Source organism: Orcinus orca, chromosome 14, assembly GCF_937001465.1.
Source record: "Orcinus orca chromosome 14, mOrcOrc1.1, whole genome shotgun sequence".
Lineage (NCBI taxonomy): Eukaryota > Metazoa > Chordata > Mammalia > Artiodactyla > Delphinidae > Orcinus > Orcinus orca.
This window is the reverse complement of record NC_064572.1, coordinates 21,449,780-21,467,828: the sequence shown is the minus strand read 5'-3', so window position 1 is coordinate 21,467,828 and position 18,049 is coordinate 21,449,780. Positions and strand designations below refer to the sequence as shown.

The 18,049-nt window shown below is 38.5% G+C and overlaps 1 long non-coding RNA gene across 1 annotated transcript in view; it reads left to right on the top strand.

Moving 5' to 3' along the window:
• Positions 1–467: 467 nt before the first annotated feature.
• The window catches only part of LOC125961076 (uncharacterized), a 31,578-nt gene continuing 13,996 nt past the window's right edge, over positions 468–18,049 (top strand). Inside the window, exons 1-2 of the long non-coding RNA XR_007471403.1 lie at positions 468–549; positions 2,317–2,453. This is a non-coding gene — a long non-coding RNA (uncharacterized LOC125961076). The remainder of the gene's footprint in view (positions 550–2,316; positions 2,454–18,049) is intronic.

Here is an 18,049-nt window from a genome sequence, read left to right as displayed (position 1 = left end):
TAGCTGGAATTTAATCCTGGATTTGTCTGGCTCCAAACCCTGTATTCTTTCTTGTGTATCATAAAACTATTGACCGCCATGTGCTTCAGATTAAAATGATCATTTAACTACATTATATGGGATTGTTTTAGAACACATTACTTAAAATTTTTCTTTTTCCTTTTCCTTGCCAGTTATTTTATTTCTTCACCATTTAATTCGTTTTTAAAAGTTATGAAAGTATGCTCGCTTGTGTTTTTTTTTAAAGATCAAATAATGAGAAGGTATAGTTAATTCCCCTGTTTACATCCCATGCCCTTCCTATAGATGACCACTGTTAAATTTCTTACATAGTCCTTTTCAGAAATTTTCTGTCTATTCAAACACACACACACACATTTTTTTACTTAGATGAATGTATATTTTATTTTGCATATTGTTCTGTACCTTTCTTTTTTCACTTAACATATCTTGCACATCTTTCCACAGAAATATATAGAGAGAGCTCTACATTTTCATTTTAATGGCTATGTATATTGGCATTCCATTGTGTGGATGTACCTCATCCAGGTAAGCAGTTCCTATTAGGATTGCTTCCCTTTTTTTAATTGCAAACCGTACTGCAATGATCAGTCCTATATGGATATCTTTGCATACTTATGTGAGTATCTGTCAGATTGAATTAGGTGCTTGAAAACCAAGGATTACCTTCTAAGCAAGTTCTCATTTTGGTTCTAATAAGTAATGGGGCATAAATTTCAAGGGACCCAAGAGACCCAGAAGCCAGCTAAAAAGAGTTATTATATAGCACCTTTATTCTCTACTCAAAGCAACTTTATTCAATATTCAGATATTACCACATTGGCTTCCTTCTGCTGCTGGTGAGCAGAATTCTTTCAAATATCTGAGCTGTCTGCACTCTCTGTGTTTTACCAGAATGCTCATGGAAGGTTCTGCCTACAGGTGAATGACATCTTCAAAGGGCAAATAAGTTTTGATTCTTTCAATTACCTTCCTTGAGGTAGAAATCCACTGGGACGTGCCAAATCTCTCTTCCTAATTGTTAAAGTAATATTACACAGCATTCTGGATCAGTTTATTGAACAGACATTTTCCATAAATTCTGCAATCTTTACACATCCAATTTGTGGCAATAATGTGAAGCTGGTTTTACTAAGAAAAGAGCATTCCCATCCTGATACATCTTACTTGTGAACAATTGTTATCTCTCAATTTGATATTTCTTTTTCTTCAAAAGACAAAAAGGTCATTAAATATATGGAGTGTGTTAAGAGAGGGATTTGACTAAGGATTTATTGGAATGAGGATAAATTCCTATAAGTAGAAATACTGACTTAAATGGCATGGTTTTTAAATTTTGATAAATATTGTTAAAATGCCATTCAAAATTGTTTAAATGTATATTCTCACAAGCTTACAGTACTCTGAACCCCTACCCATCTCCACACACACATTTTCATCTTGGAAATTGCTAATGTTCTAATTATGGAAAATATTATTTGTAAAACATGTTATCTTGTTTTTCAATTGCATCTTTAAATTATGAATGCATTTTAGCATCACATATTTCTTTTACTTATGACTGAACTGCCCAGCTAGAATTTATTTTAAGCATCTCAAAGAAAAGTGGGGAAATCATCTCATGATGGGTAAATATGAAGGGAGACACATCCAAATTCCCTTGGGAAAACTGCTTGTCTTCTGCAGGCTTGCTGAGATTCTTTAGTACAGACATGGCCACTGTGATTCTCTAAGAGAAAGGGTGGAAGAGGGGTTTGAAGGAGAATCATTGCACCCTCCTCCCCACCCCCAGCCTTTCTTACCACAGCAGTTCTGATGACGCCACCTCTGGCTCCTACATGCTGTGGAAATTTTATGTACAAGTATATATTTCTGCATGTAAAAACTGTAAAGTAAAAGTTTATTTGTTGTTATTCATTATTCAGTTCTGTTATATACTTATTTTCAAGAATGTCTTATGTAACAATCAAAAAAGGGGTTAGTTAGTATAATAGATCGTCTGCAAAGATAACTGTGCCTCCCATCAAGCAGTGAAAACTGTTTTCCCTCCCCTTGACTCCAGTTGGTCTTGTGTCTTGCTATGACCTATAGAATGTGATAGAAGCATTGTTGGGCAAGTTTTAGGCCCTGCCCTTCAGAGGTCTGGCAGCTTCTGCTTTCACCTGTTTATAGAGTAAAACAAGAGTTGAACCATAATTGTAAGAGAGAGAATGAGAGACCAGCCAGCTCCCAGCCATTCCAGTCACCCTTGCAGAGATGCCCAGCATGTAGATGAAATCATCTTTGACATTCCAGGTTCATGTGAAGTGTCCAGCTGACTGCAGTCACGCAAGAGATTCTAGTGAAGAGGAAGAACCATGTGAAGAGGAAGAACCACCAACTGAGCCTGGCTAACTCTCAGAATCATGAAAATAAATAACTGAAACACTAAGGTAGGTACTAAAATAGTACCTAGGGAGAAAATCTTGTGAAATATAAAATAAAAACCAGTTGTCAAGACAAAGGAGATCAGTGTAGATGGATAGAGAAGGCCCCAGACAAACAGGAGAGTACAAAATTCTTATCTTGAGTTAGGGTTCAATGGCTGGGACAAGTATTCTAGACCTGTGTTTCCAGTATAACTTTTTTTGATGATGGAAATATTCACCTGTGACTATTGAGAACTTGAAATGTGACTAGTGCATGTGTGGAGCTGAGTTTTAATTTTTATTGAATTTTAATTAATTACATTTAAATTTAAATAGCTCCATGTGGCTAGTGACCACCATATTGGACAGTGTAGCCACTATATCACATGTCACACTTCATCCTGATGAAGGGATAAAAATCAACAACTCAACCCCAAATTGTGTCTTTTCACCTGTACTCCTCCTTAGAATTCTGAGAGGAACTTCATTATACTCAGAACTTCATCTGCTTTAGAGTCTCAGCTGAGAATAACCATATCATCTGTCAACTTCTGCATTTGGAGAACCAAGAGTTAGAAGTGAGCTCCCCCTTGTTATGGTCTCTGAGTAAATAGAGAATAAATAGGGGCTGAGAATAATTTTTTTAAAAAAATCTGTCTTTGCCTTTTATTCTATGTCTATAAATAGTCTTGAAGTAAAAGCACTTGTTATAAAGGAAATTGTTAAGAGCTTTAATTAGGGTATTGAATGCAAACCCAAATATATATAGGTATGTGGTGTTTCCCAAACTTCCTTCAATATAGAAATATTTTGTGTGTGACCTCTATTAATCTCTTACAGCAGCAATAGGACACATTTGGGGAATGCTCTCCTACAAAACTGCAGAATTTTTATTAAACTGGGTTAAATGTCATAATGAAATATTGAACACTTCAACCATGAATACTACATGGTAACTTTCCAAAATCAATTCCATTTCCTTAATTAGAAAATTAGTCATATGAGATTATTAAACAAATATGAGGCAAGATTAAAATGATGATTTTCATTTCCTTATGGGTTAATTTTTAAATATTTAACAAAAACAGAATAATACTTTTCTCAGAGAGGGCAAGATTATAGCTGAGATTTCATTATATGGTAACTAGACTTCAAAATTTTCAAACACTATTTTTAACATTCCTACCTCCTAAAGGCAATATTGACATTCACATGAATAAAATCATTCCTCTTCTATACCCATCTGGCAGTAAACCATGATTTTCCAAAGAGCCAAGGACAAATAATTATTCCAAGGACTCTTTTTTGCTGGAAAGACATTCTTACTTTCTTAGGAGAATGTAATTCGTTCTGCTTCATCGTTGGATTTAACCCCAGTGAAATTGAAAATATATTATTCCTACTGCCTGTGAGTCCTCAAAAGACTCTCCTACCCTCCAGAGTTTGTTCCAACCGGTTTGTCAAATTAAGGTAAACAAGCAAATTATTCCAGTCACTTAAAGATCTGGTTAAAATGTGAGAAAATATCTCTTCTCCCCAAATTCCTCTTCATGGAATTTTATGGTTGATAGCAATCCTCAAAGGTCATCTTCCTTCACCTTCTCGTGTTGGCTGCATATTAGGACGAGGTGGGGGTGCTTTTAACAATGCAGGTCCCTGGGCCCCACTCCAGACTATCTCAGCAGGGGAACGGGAAGCAGGCACAGACATCCTTAAAGCCACTTTGGAGACTCTAATGCCAGTTACGCCTTTGAGCCAGTCCATCCTGCTCACTTTACAGACGTGTAGACTGAGGATCAGCCGGCTAAGTGCATCACCATTTTGCTTCTTATTTATGAGGCCATCAAAACTAGAACAGTCTGAACAAGTGGTGGTTTTCCAGCTCGTACACAGTCACTAGGATTACAAGTGTGTGTGTGTGTGTGTGTGTGTGTGTGTGTGTGTGTGTGTGTGGAGGGGGTGTCTCTAGGACCACCTCAGGGTGAAAGGGGACAGTGAGGAAGGGAGAGACTCTAATCTCCCATCAGAACACCCCACCTAGCTGTTTGTATTTCGAGGTACTTCATATTTCATTTGAAGAGAGGGTTCCACTGCTAAAAGTATGCCAAGTCTGAAGAATAACAAGGTGAACATCACGAGTCGATTTCTGAGATGTTTATCAAAGTATCTCAGGAGCCGGACACTGGTTCAACTATTCATGAAATGTAAAAACATTTAAAAGAACAGAGGAGTGTTTATTCTTAAATCACATGTTTTTTTTCCAGGTGTTTGATGAGCTCCAAGGGACTATCTAAGCTCAAATATTTGCACCTATGAAAAGTATGTGTAGCAAGTTAAGAATCTCAGGCCACAAGTGCAAGCTTTTAAAATGTATTTCATTTTTCTTCAGCTGACTTAATTTCTATCTTTATGTTCTATTACCCTGATATCTGATGTACTTTGACTCAGGGTATGTAGGTTATTGCAAGGCATCAGGGTGGGTCTCTGGTCCCTGATCCTGTCTGCCCTCAGTGACATCCTCTGAAATATCCTGTTTCCCACCTGGCCTCAGGTCATGGGTACATATGGATCCTGTTTACTCCTGACCACAAAGTCTCTTAAGTCCTCTCTATTGGAGGCTTGTGCCCATCGCTTGGTCTCTCAGGAAAGCATTCAGCTGCTTCCAGCCCACCTGGGTTTGGGGGACCATGTGAGGGTGTCTCAGGCTCCCCTGGGCAGACAGTCCTCCACCATATCTATTGCTTCCCCACCATGCTGCTGAGGGGAGGCCCATAAAGCTTGCTGTCTCTCCCAGTTCCACTCAGGAAGTGAGGCACAGCTCTTCTTTGTCACTGGAGCCCCAAAACTTTTCAAGGGCATGCCCCAGCAGTGGGCACCAAGGCAGAGGACCCTCTCCAGAAAACAGTATCTGAGTGTGCTCTGATTCTTCTCTCTTATGGATATCGTAGTTGAGAGGAAGGGGAAACTGTCTTGAACTGAGAATATTTTCTTCAAAAACCATTATTTCTTCAAAAACTATTATTATGCTCATCACTGTTTCATCCCTTTCTCCTTGTTATATATATTCTCTAACCAGGACCATCTACATAATTTGAGGAGCCCAGCACAAAATAAAAATGCAAGGCCCCTTGTTCAGAAATTACTGCTAATTTCAAGACAGCTATAGCAGAACATTAAACCAAGCACAGGGCCCTTTTGAACACAATGGCCTGGGTCACACCCATGAAGCCAGCCCTGTTTCTAACCCTCAAAGCACCTCTTTCTTTGATTTTTAGTGGAGTGTTGTTTATATTGTCGAAAGAAAAGTCAGAGAACTTTACTTGATATGAATAATTTATTGAATGAGAAACAAAAACGGGGAGATTTCAAACCCAAAACTGGTGTAAAGTTCAGAGGCATGGCATTACAGGATAGCTTCTAAAGTGAAAAGGAGGATGTTGTTTAGCCTTTACAAGGATTAGTTATTACATTGGGGGTTTCCAGACTGCAGGAGGTTGGTGAAAAGTGATTATCTTATACCACTTGGGGAAGATGACTTAAGTTTTATGATTATCAAAGACATTGACAAGAAATAACCTAAATTACATTTCACTTACCTTCCTGAAATGAACCACTTAGTTTTGCGTAAGTGGCTTAAATGGTTTTTGTCAGCTTGAGGGATTTTTAAACCTGGCTTCATTTCATTTTATTTTAAAAGAATTATCAAAATAGCTTAAGACAATCTAAATGTCCAGTAATGGGAATTCATAATATAAATTACAGAATTTCCATATGATAGACGACTATGAAGTTATTTATAATCATGTGGGAATATTAAACAACATGGAAAAATGTTACCATGATTCTATATATTGGAAATGTTAACACACCTGCCCTGACCACATCCCATTGTGAGGGAAACAGCCCCACCCATTCCTCTTGCAGCCAGGCAGGGGGGCCTTGCTTTACCATGTTTCCTCCTTCCACTGTTGTTGATTGGCTCAGGAGAGTAACAGATCCAAGGGTAGCCAATTAGTTGACTTGCCAGCAACCTATTGTCTGTATGTGCTGGATGAAACACAGCAGGGCAAAGTTTGAAATTTGTACTAAAAACCCAGAAATCATGAGACAATAAGAGTGAGAGCTCAGTTAAAAGGCAATAAGGTAGATTAAAGATTGAGAAACTGCTGTAAGAAGTAGTAAACTGAAACTATGAGGGAACAAAAATTAAGAATAATAGACAGAGCAATTGAAGGCGGGGCAAACAGGCAGACGGAGGGCAGCCAACCATGCTGTCAACGCAGCTCTGCAGCAGGGACTCCAGCTCCTGCTGTGCGGTTCTTGGCAGATGCCTGGGCTCCAGATCCAGACTCCAGCCCTTTGCACAGGAACCTGCCCTAACCTGGCCCCTGTTCTTAGATTTCCAAGACAATTTCCTTGTCATTCTTTGTAAATCCTTTCAGGACTGGTCTCAGTGGATCTCTGTCTTGCAACTGTTACAAGGGTGTGTAGACAGCCCAATTTTATTTTTAATGTTTGCTTACATGTATCTATGGATATGAGGTAGAGTCGCCAACTTACTAACAAAATGCTTAAATGTGCCGAGATTACGTTGCTTCTTTATTTCTCCATTAACTGATCTGATCCCCTAAAAGATACTTCTCACTGGGTGCCTGGGACAATCAGACTTGGCAATGTTCCAATCTTCTGTGGCATAAATGTTTCCATCCACTTAACACATTTATTTAAATTTCAACTCGCTCGGTTTTTGTTAAAGATATACCTGCATGTAGACAAAATAACATATTTGTAAGGCTATTCATTGCAGCATTGCTTATAATAGCAAAATTTTATCTATGTTCATCAATAAGGAAAGAGTTGAATAAATTATGAAGTATCCTTACACTACTCTCCAAAAAGCAAACAAAAGAATGGGTACACTATATACTGTCCTGATACAGAAATCCCAGTGATACATTTTAAATGGGAAAAAGGGCCAAAAATAGTTATGCTACCTTTGCTTTAAGAAAATGAAAAAATAAGATTAAAAATATGTATTAACATTTCTAGTAATAGCATAAAGAAACTCTGGAAAGATACACAAGAAGCCAATTAAAATTGTGTTCTTTGAGAAGAATGCTATTGGGGGATTAGGAATGGGGTGGATGGGAAAGCAAGAGTTTTTTCTGTACATTGTATAAATCTATGGACCATGTCAATATTTTACTATAAAAATGAAGCATATTTTTAAAGCAATAACATTCAATCCATAGTTTCAAATAGTATCTTTTGTGTGACTGAGTAAAGTGATCCATCCCTCAGACTTACCCTAATGCTCTACGAATAGCATCTGATTAGGGTAGATTAAGCCATCTAATGGTGGTAGAATGCGATGGGAGGGACTGGGACCCTTGCTGGCCATCTCTCTTTTTTGCCTGGTCATGCCTTCCCTCTGGCACTGCAGCTGAAGTTGGCAACTGGTGTCCTTTACCATCTGATCTTAATGTGGTCTGGCCCAGTGGTGCTACCAGGCTGACTTGGTCTTATCTTAGCACTTGATGGTGCTCAGGACCTCCCGGGTCTCTCCCGTAGCCCCCAGCTGGCTCTGCTTTGAGTCTGATCCCCCAGCCTCTACTATAAGATCATCCTTCCCAGGCCTGCTGACTTCCACAGGGTAATCTTCTGATTTGACCCCCAGCCCCCCACCCCATTCCCCACCTCCTCTATCAGGAAACCCTGGACCCAATCAGTGGCATACACAAATTAGAAGAGCACTGGAAAGCTAAACCTTCTTCCTGCATATATCTCCAAGAGAGAGAACTTCCCAGTTCACACTGATATGGCCAACTTCCATGTTGGTATGTGGGAAACTTACAAGGCTATCTTCCCAAGAGACCCAGGAAGAGATCCTGGGCAAAGGCCCCTGCCCTTAGCATCCTGTCCACTTTTCTTACACACTTGGCTTTGGTCTAGAGGGGGATTTTGTTTTATAAGTTTTACTTTTAAAAGGAGCAAGTATTTTTTAAACGTTAATTTTCTGTTGTAACTGGTGAGGACATGAGAGTTTGATGTATTGTCCTTTGTACTTTTCTGATTTTTTTCTCAATTATTATTTTTTTTAATTTAAAGACAAAAATTCAATCAAGCCATTTTTGATAGGGCCATTTTTAGAACTATTTTGGGGGAACAAGCTGGGATTTGATTCAGTATCATGATTGGTTTGTGAGCTGCACAAAAAGTGAGGTGGGGAGGGGTTTAGAAAATTAAAAATGGAAGATACCCCCCCACACACATATACAAACACACAATACCCCAGTCAATGTTTATTTCTCTTCCACTATCCAGATGGTTGTTGCAGATGACTAGTGTATTTGGCTAGTTCAGACTCAGACTAAGAAACAGATAAAGGGAGATAACTTATGTGGTTCTCCCATAACTCTCTTTTCTCAAGTGAGAAAATTTGGTCTTTGATGTCCATCCTATTTGATCAAGAGAGTGCTGACCTTCTTCCTTAGTTATAGCAGATTTTATTCAAGGTAAAAATGTACTCAGAAAAATACTACCTCTTTGGAAATCTCTTATGTAAAAAATAACTCTTGTGTTTTTAAGCTACTGTAGTTGGGTTTCTTTTAATATCAACCTGACTTAATTCCTAACTGATGTAATCATGGGTGGCAAATTTATTCATTCATTCAACAGATTATTATTGAAAATCCAGGTCCCAGGCACTGTGCTAAGTGTTGAGGATTCTGGTACTAGATATTGGAATAATGGGAAAAAATAGTTATAATTATGGTTATGCTGAGTCCCTTTTCCATTTGCCCCTCCAAGTCCACTCTCCATGCACCCTGCTTTGTACCCCTGGGAGGCTGACCCATATGGATGTCATCAGTGAGCTCCCTTACTCTTTGGCTCCAGTTGGATTATTTATTCCCCCAGCTCCCTCCTGTGGGATTGCTACACACTGGTTTCATCCGTCTACTGAAAGTCCCAGCTCCTCTTGGGCGTCCCTTTCCAACTATTCTCTGTCTCCAGGTTCTGGTAAATACCCCCTTTTCTTATTTATTAAGGCCTCAGGTGAATAGTACAGTTGTACTAAGCTTGGGGTTTCACCACATCCTTCCCAGGCCTTTATAAAGAGTTCCTTTACAAAATGCTCCTCAAGTTAGTCAGCTGGATGGGCTGTTTGTTTCTAATGACACAACTATCATTTTATCAAGAACTCCTTTTGTGTTAAGACGTTGCCAGGTGTGTCATTTCATTGAATCTTTACAATCTTGTTAACCCTTTACCCAGTAAGGCTGAAGAATAGAGATTAAGTTAACCATAACCAAGTTGTTAACTAGGTTATTTTATATTCCTAACCAGGAAACTTACAGAGATAGGCACACCCTTATACAAAACAGCATGATCAGCATTTTTCATGGGTGTACCCCTCCACCTTGCTTCTCACCCCAGCTTTCCTTTCTGTGCGTCTGGCTCACAGCATCCCAGTGCTGCCTCCTGAGGTGCGGGGTTCCCTTCCTGATGCCTCTCTCTGGTCAGCCATCCCAGCAGTTCTCCTGGCTCTAGCCACAGTTACTTTCTCTGTGCCTCAAGCTTTCAGAACACTGCCCTCCCTTACCTTCAGTAATGGCAAGTTATCTAAATAATAATACTGCAGCACCTGTCAATGATTATTATTACCTTTCTGAGGGATAGCAAGAACTCTAGTTGACCCATTACCTTCATTTAAACAAAGGGCTTGACCTGTACTGTTAATTTTAGAGACAACTGTGATGATTAGGAGAGACATTTTGGTATTTATGTCCTTATCGACTGCAGATCCACTTGGTATAAAGCGGTCTTGTGCAAGACACTAAGAAAATCTCTCATATTTCTTGGTTCTTAAAACTAACTCTCACATTAGTTCTGTGAAACAATTCTGTGGCAATTTTCCACCAATGTAATTTGATTCCTGAAATTATTTTCCATTATGTGTCTTTAAAAATTTTGAGTTATATATTCCACGTTAGGAGAAGAATTCTCCAGGCAACGTGTAGAGTTAACAGAGGTTAAAAAAAAAAAGATCATTTTTGATAGTGAAACAGTACTCCCTGTTACCTTTCATTTGTGTAGAAAAAGTCCAGCCAAGTCCTTTTATCAGTACAAAGGAAAAGAAGAAATTTAGCCTCCTAAACACTTTCACATTCCCTTTCCACTCTATGAGACATTTTTAAGAAAAGAATTGTGTCCAAAAGTGCATTCACTATGTTTCCCCAGACAACATACATTCTATGGCTTCAACTTATTTGTTTCTAATATTACTGGGAGGCAGGAAAAAAATATCCAAATGGTTCTAGTTGCATAACAAAACCTACATGCCAGGAACTCTTAGAATCGCAATTCTAGAAGCAGCCCTCCAAATGTGCATGTGCTGTTTCCATTATCCAAACAATGGTTGAGTGGTTTAGTATGTCCTAACTAGAGAAGCCTTGTTTATAGTGAATGATACCAATGGCAAAGAATTCTGCCAAAACATTCTGTTGCACAAGTCTGAGGCTTGTCTGAAGCATGGAACTCAAGAAACCCAGTAGTCATTTGCTTGGCCTGGTACATTTAATTCCAACATGGAATTTTCGAGAAAGTGTGGAATCCCTTGTAATAGTCTTCTCCTAAGACTGTGGAGAGAAATATATGACTCACACCTACCAATTTTCCTTTACTTCTGCAGTAATAAGACAGAGACTGAAGAGTAGAATAACTCTGGTAGTTTTAAAACATGGCTGCAAACTCTTTGACACTCCTCCCACTGAGAGGTGGGGTCTTAGCCCCTCCCCTAGAATCTGACAAGCTTGTGACAGCTTTCAGACGTACAGTACTGGCACAGGGATGCTCTGTGATTTCCAAAGCTGGGTCATAAAAGGCCACATAGCTTATGCCTTGTTTGCTGGCACATTCTTCTTAGATATAAATGTCTGCCTGCCTGGAATCTGCCATGCTGGAAAGGCCTGGAGTAGGCACTCTACTTGACAGTCCCAGCTGAGTCCAGGCTCCCAGCAATCCATTCCTGTCAAGGAAATAGAAATGTGAATGAAACTGACTTGGACCCTCCAGACCAGCCCAAATTTTCCAGCTGAATACCATCAAACAAACAAAATTTGGGGAAGTTTGTTTTGTAGCAATAGGTAACCAGAACAATTACCTCCTAGGTTAACTGGTCATTGATCAGCACACTGCTCTTGAGCAGCATAGTCTGCCTGATAGATACGAAAATGAACCACAAAGTTACACAGTAATGCAGGGCTAGAGCTTGATTTCAGCTGTTATTGAGAACTGTGTGTTCTTTGTTCACTATGACATCTTTTCATGCTGGTCGTAAAATTTTCAAACTAGAATATTAAAAATAACTAAGTCATTGGCTATTGGTTATTGAAATTCATTGATCAAACTGTATTCTCTGGAGCCTTAGGGTTCCAAAAAAGATGACCCAAGGCTCATCCTGGGAGAGGAAGCAATAGGGGTAGAATGGCCAAGCAGGGGAGGTTCTGGCCCTGTTTCAAACCAAATTTGTTCTGCCTTTAGTAGCTGTATAAAGTGTGTTGATATTCCACTTACAATATGTTTTTAAAAATATGTTTCATGACTAAAACAAAACTAACAAAAAAGTTTTCAGAGTAGTGATGTTGTCCAAAATCCTCATTTTAAAATTAAAAATCCATGTCTGACAAACAAAGCATTGTTTCTTGCCCAGAGTTATATCTAGTTATTGGCCAATCAAGTTCCATGATTCCTATCACAGTGATTTTACCATGATTATGCAATTAGCCTGTGTCATGCATATTAGCAACACCCAAGACAGAGCTGAGTTTATTTATCCAATAGTTTATTTATCCAATTACTATCTACTGAACATCTATCAGGTACCAGCTCCCATACCAGGTCCTGGAGATGTGGTGTTGAACATGATGGGCAAGGTCATCGCTCCTATCAGGGTTACCACTCAACAGGAAACCATTATCAACCAGTCATCCATGAGCTTCGTTTCCATAAATGGCTTTGTCTTCTGTCTCCATCTTATTCATAACGAGAACTATCTATAAAGAAAACATTAAAAGTCGTATCATTTAGTTTCTTGCTGAGGACAAAAGGGGAAAAGGAAGGAAGCAGGGAACTATAATGATCTAAAAACAGGAATAATTAGGTTCCAATTAAGCAGAGTAGGGCCATTATATAAAAAACAGGGCAATCTAGAGTTTTTAAATTCCTATAATGTTGCCAAAATGAATTACAAGAAGTCTTATCCACTTCCTTGTGTTGTTTATTCAGTTTTGTTGAGAACATCTCAGTTATTCCAGGAAGGTTTTAAGTGCTCCATGTTTCAGGTAGCATTTATATAGCATATTTTATAAAGATTAAACTAAACACAGGTAGGAATGTGCGATGGTTTTCAAAAAGAAGTAGGCTACTTAAGAGAGAATGTGGACGTGGGCGATTTCTGAGCCTCCTTCTGAGGACGTGGGTGTAGAGCTAACAAATAAAGTACCTCATCAGTCCAGTCTTAAAATTCAATCTCCGGAGTTAACACCCCGGACCCTTTATTTTTGAAGATTCAAAAGGGATAGTTTACACTTTCTATTTTAATTTAAAATTAAATAGATAAGGCTCTGCTTGAACTGTTGAGAAAGTTTAGCTGTAGGAACAATCTTTCTAACTCATTCTCTTCTTTAAAAGACTTCAGTTTGGGCACAATCATTTTCAATTCATCCACAAATCCTTTACTTTGCACAGTCCGTAATTTCAAGCCAAAAGCCTTTTTCTTTGTTAATAGACAAAGCTCATTTATCTGGCACTGTCATCATGAAGTAGTAGTGTGTTATGGCAAGCTAAAATTCCAGAGAGTGACCATTTTTACTACATATGAATGACTAATTTTCACATCTATAAAAACAAACCAGAATATCACACCCAACTGTGTACTGATGATTTAACTTTTGGTGGTTCAAATGGCACAACAAAGACTGAGCCTCAGCATCACATCTTAAACATTTAGTCCCACTGACTACAATAATAGATATAAATGATGACAAATATTGGGCTGGGTCTCCACTAATATGAGAACAAAACTTTGAAGTCTTTTAAAATGAAACTTTTATATGAGCTTTTACTTCCATTTGTCTAGAAAGCATTCTTAAAAAGAAAAAAAATGAACTTCATACACACACAAAAATACACACATATAGTTACATATATTTATCTATCTCCCCACATTAGAGATGAAACCTGTGATTACAGCCTGTATCTTGAAGCTTTATATATCTAGCTCCTAGCACAGAAGCACAACCCAAAGATGGTACTCAATGAATGTTTGTTAAGAGAACAGAAAATAAATAATATTTTATCACATTTCACTTACATCGATTAATTTTGTTTTGTTTTGTTTTACAACAATCTTATGACTGAAAAAGGTTGACTACAAAAATGAGGCTTAGAATATTTGTCACTATTACAGCTATAGTATTATTATGTAGTGGGCCCAGAACTGGATTTTTCTGACCAAATCCTGAATGACACACTGGTCTAGAGTCTCATGATTCACCCTTAGGCCCGAAGTAGAAACCTATCCTTCCTAAGACCAGGGATCTCCCCTCTTTAACTGAGCAAGTCTGTCCCCTAGCAAGGTGGAAAAGGCTGCTGAGTAGGTAACAGGGAGTATCTGCCACAATGTTCTTACATAGGAAATTGAAAGCCTTCTGTTGCTTCCACCCAGTTAAAAAAAAAAAAAAAGTATCTAGAACCCTTCCTGGCCACCGGTATTATTACGTTCCTACCTTTTCATCTTTGTCCCATCCCTTCCACAGGGCTAATGCCTTCAGTCCTCTCCCCTTCTGAGTTGGACAGCCCTTCTGGGTGCACCATCAATTCTTAGCTGTCCATCTTCTCTGCATTGACCCCTGACAGCTTCCAATTCTCAGGGCCGCCCTATGGGCAGCTCCTTTTTCACACTCCAGGCCCCCCTACTGTGGAAAATAGGACCTAAACAAATTAAACACTCTTCTATGTGTCTTAAATGTGAATTCCTAAGAAAAAAATCATCAGTAAGTCCTAATGACTACATCAGTCAAAACTGAAACAAAATATATTAGATCCATTGAAACAAAGTATATTAGAAGGCACAATTTAATAGTGAAATAATTTCAGAATTATTTAAGTAGAATTCCTAAAAGATAAATTCTGACTCTACTGACATGAATCAAGATTTCAGTCCTTGGTCAGCAGTCACCACTGGACATGTAATTAGATTCAAAATAACACATTCTAAATTGGTCTCTTAACTCTCGCAAATTGTTTTCTGCCCCTCAGCTTTACCCCTCAGCCTCTACTTCTCCCTGGATTGTTCCAGACTTGTATCAGGATTTCACCTCTATTATTAGCCTAAACTTGTTTTTTAGCAAAATGACGATCAAATGTCAGGAAATTGGTAGCGTGCTGCCTGATTCTGTGTTGCGCAGTTTGGAGAGTGGATGTGGCCACAGTGTGGAGAGCAGTCAGTGGGGCTGTAGGAGGGAGACGAGAGAAAGCAGGACAGATTCCCCTGTCCCTGGCGTGCATGGAACATCTGTTCCTGTATATTAAATGGAGAATCAGACTCACCACAGCTCTATAAACCAACTTCTGAGGCATAATTGGGTAGTTAACATTCAAAAGAAATAGTAGGCTCTGTAAAAACAAACAATTTTCTCTTGGCAAGTGGGAAATTACTATTGAAATTTTGTATAACATTAAATAATCTCTTATCACCATTTCAACAGTGGATTTCAAAACAAACCTAAAAGTGTTCTGTCTTATTTCATTTGGTCTTACAATGATAAACAGATTGGTGGTCCTCTCCTCTCCACCTCCCTGCACGTAGGGACATGTGTGGTGTACATACATTCATTAAACAGATAGAAATTGACCATCTATTATAGGCTGGACACTGTAGGTAGAGATGATAGTGTTCAAGACCAACAAAATGCCTGCTTTCAGGGAGGTTACATTCTGGTGGGATGTGACTATAAATAACCATCATACAATAAATGAATAAGCTATATATGTATATATATGTATATACATATATATGAATGCTGTGTACTGTATTATATATGAAAACATGATGGATGAAATGAAAAATATATACATATTAAAAATATATATATTATATATCTAATTAAAGCAGATTTGAGAGCTACTTTAGATTGGGTGGTAAGAAGCCATCTCTAAAGAGGTGTCATTTAAGATGAAATCTAAGAAGCAGCCAGCCACAGAAAGGTCAGGAGATCTTCATTCCAGGAAGAGAGAACACCTAGGCCAAAGGCTCTAAGGGAGAATAAGGGACACACTTGAAGAACAGGAAGGTCAATGGCTAAAGCAGAAAGGAAGAGGGGGATGAAGTTGGTGAGGTGGGCAGGGCCAGGACCTTGTAAGCTGAGGTAAGGTATCTAGGCTTTATTCTACTCCTTGCCATACAGGATTCATTTTATTTATCCATTTGATTGTTGAGAGGCATTGAGGTGTTTCCGATGCTATGATAAAGGATTTTATAATGAAGGGGTATATCTACACCTTCCTATCTCCTTTGGAAACCCATACCCCGCCAACACCTAACACACACTTTGTTTAGATAATAAGAAAGTATATCTAGGACTTAATAGCACGTTTTTACATTTTAAAAGTAATATATGAAATAACATAACTATGAAAGGAAATGTAGAGGAAGAAACAAAAAAAGAAAATCATCATTTCTAGTATCCTATCACCTGATGTCCTAGATACACTCCCTTTGTCTCTGAAAATCCATTTTCCACCCTACTTTGAGCTCTGGAAGCCTGATCTGCATAGGCTGCATTAACCAGCCCCCTTTGGCTTCTGGATTCCTATTAGACTTGGCTAATGGGAAGCACCAGCCAGAGACTGGAAGGATGGAAAACAGAGAAATTGAGGCATTTATTCTCCTTGTTCACTTCCTGCTAGATCTCCATGGATTGGGTGTATCTTTCTATAAAAGGCCTCAGCTTCTGTTAGACGGCCCTCTCCACATAGCCACTTTCTGGGTTCTAACAACTATTCTCTTTAAATCCTTTCTACATCTTTGTAAATAGTCCCTTTATTAAATTCTCCTCAAAATACCTGCTCTGAGTGTGCCAATCGTAACTGTCAGGAACCTGACTGATAGACCAGAGATAATATTTTCTGTATTTATTCCAATATATTTCCAATAACTAACGCATAGTTTGGATCATTCTCCTGTCTCTTAATATTTTCCCATATTATTAACTATTATTTGAAAATATTACTTGCATGGTAATATTTTTCCATTTGTGATTTAAGCATTCAGTAATTATTGAACACTTAAATTATTTCCAATTTCTTGCTATCATGATGTGATGAAAAATATCAGTATTCCTACCTTTCTGATTAAAAAGCTCTTTCCTGGGCTTCCCTGATGGTGCCGTGGTTAAGAATCCACCTGCCAATGCAGGGGACAGGGGTCCAGGAAGATCCCACATGCCTCGGAGCAACTAAGCCCGTGCACCACAACTACTGAGCCTGCGCTCTAGAGCCCACGAGCCACAACTACTGAGCCCACATGCCACAACTACTAAAGCCCGCATGCCTAGAGCCTGTGCTCCGCAACAAGAGAAGCCACCGCAATGAGAAGCCCGTGCACCGCAACAAAGAGTAGCCCCCGCTCACCACAACTAGAGAAAGCCCGCATGCAGCAACGAAGACCCAACGCAGCCAAAAATTAATTAATTAATTAAAAAAAAATAAAAAGCTCTTTCCTTACTCTGAGGTTATTAAAATATTCTCCTATATTATCATCTAAAGCTTTATTGTTTTGCCTCATATTTAGATCTACAATATAACTATAGTGGAATTTTCTTTCAGGACACCCAAGCTGTCCCAACACCATTGATTTGAGTGACCATCCTTTCTCCCTTGGATATGCAGGGCCACCGTTTTCATAAGTTATATGTCCATATATACGTAGGTTTATTTCTAGGCTTTAGTCTGTTCCATTGGTTTATTTATTCTTGTGTCAATAATACTATATTGTTTGAATTAACATGACTTCATAATAAGTCTTGATATCTAGTACAGTAAGTCCTTGTACCTCTTCTTCTAAATTGTCTTGGCTATTCTTTTTTTTTTTTTTTTTGGCTATTCTTTTATTTTTAGGAAGAGGAGAGGTGCTGAAGGATTTCCTGTTTTGTTTTTAATTTTATTTTTTAAATGAACATACAATAACGTTGAATTTTTTGAGGGATACAGTTTTATGAATGTTAACACAACTATAGATTCATTTTATTACCACCCAAGTCCGGATATAGATGGCTTCATGACCCCAGAACTCTCTCATGCTGTTCCTTGGCAGCCACCTTCTTTCCCACCCCAGCCCCTGGCAATCACCGATCTCTTCTCTATTGGTAGCGTTTTTCTTTTTCGAGAAATTCGTCTAAATGGAATCATACAGTATGTAACCTTTTGAAACTGCCTTCTTTCACTCAGGACAATGTCTTTGATATTTATCCAAGTTGTTGCATGTTCCTTTTTATTGCTGAGCAGTATTCCATTGTTTGGATGTGCCAAAGTTTGTTTAAATATTCGCCCTTTGGAGG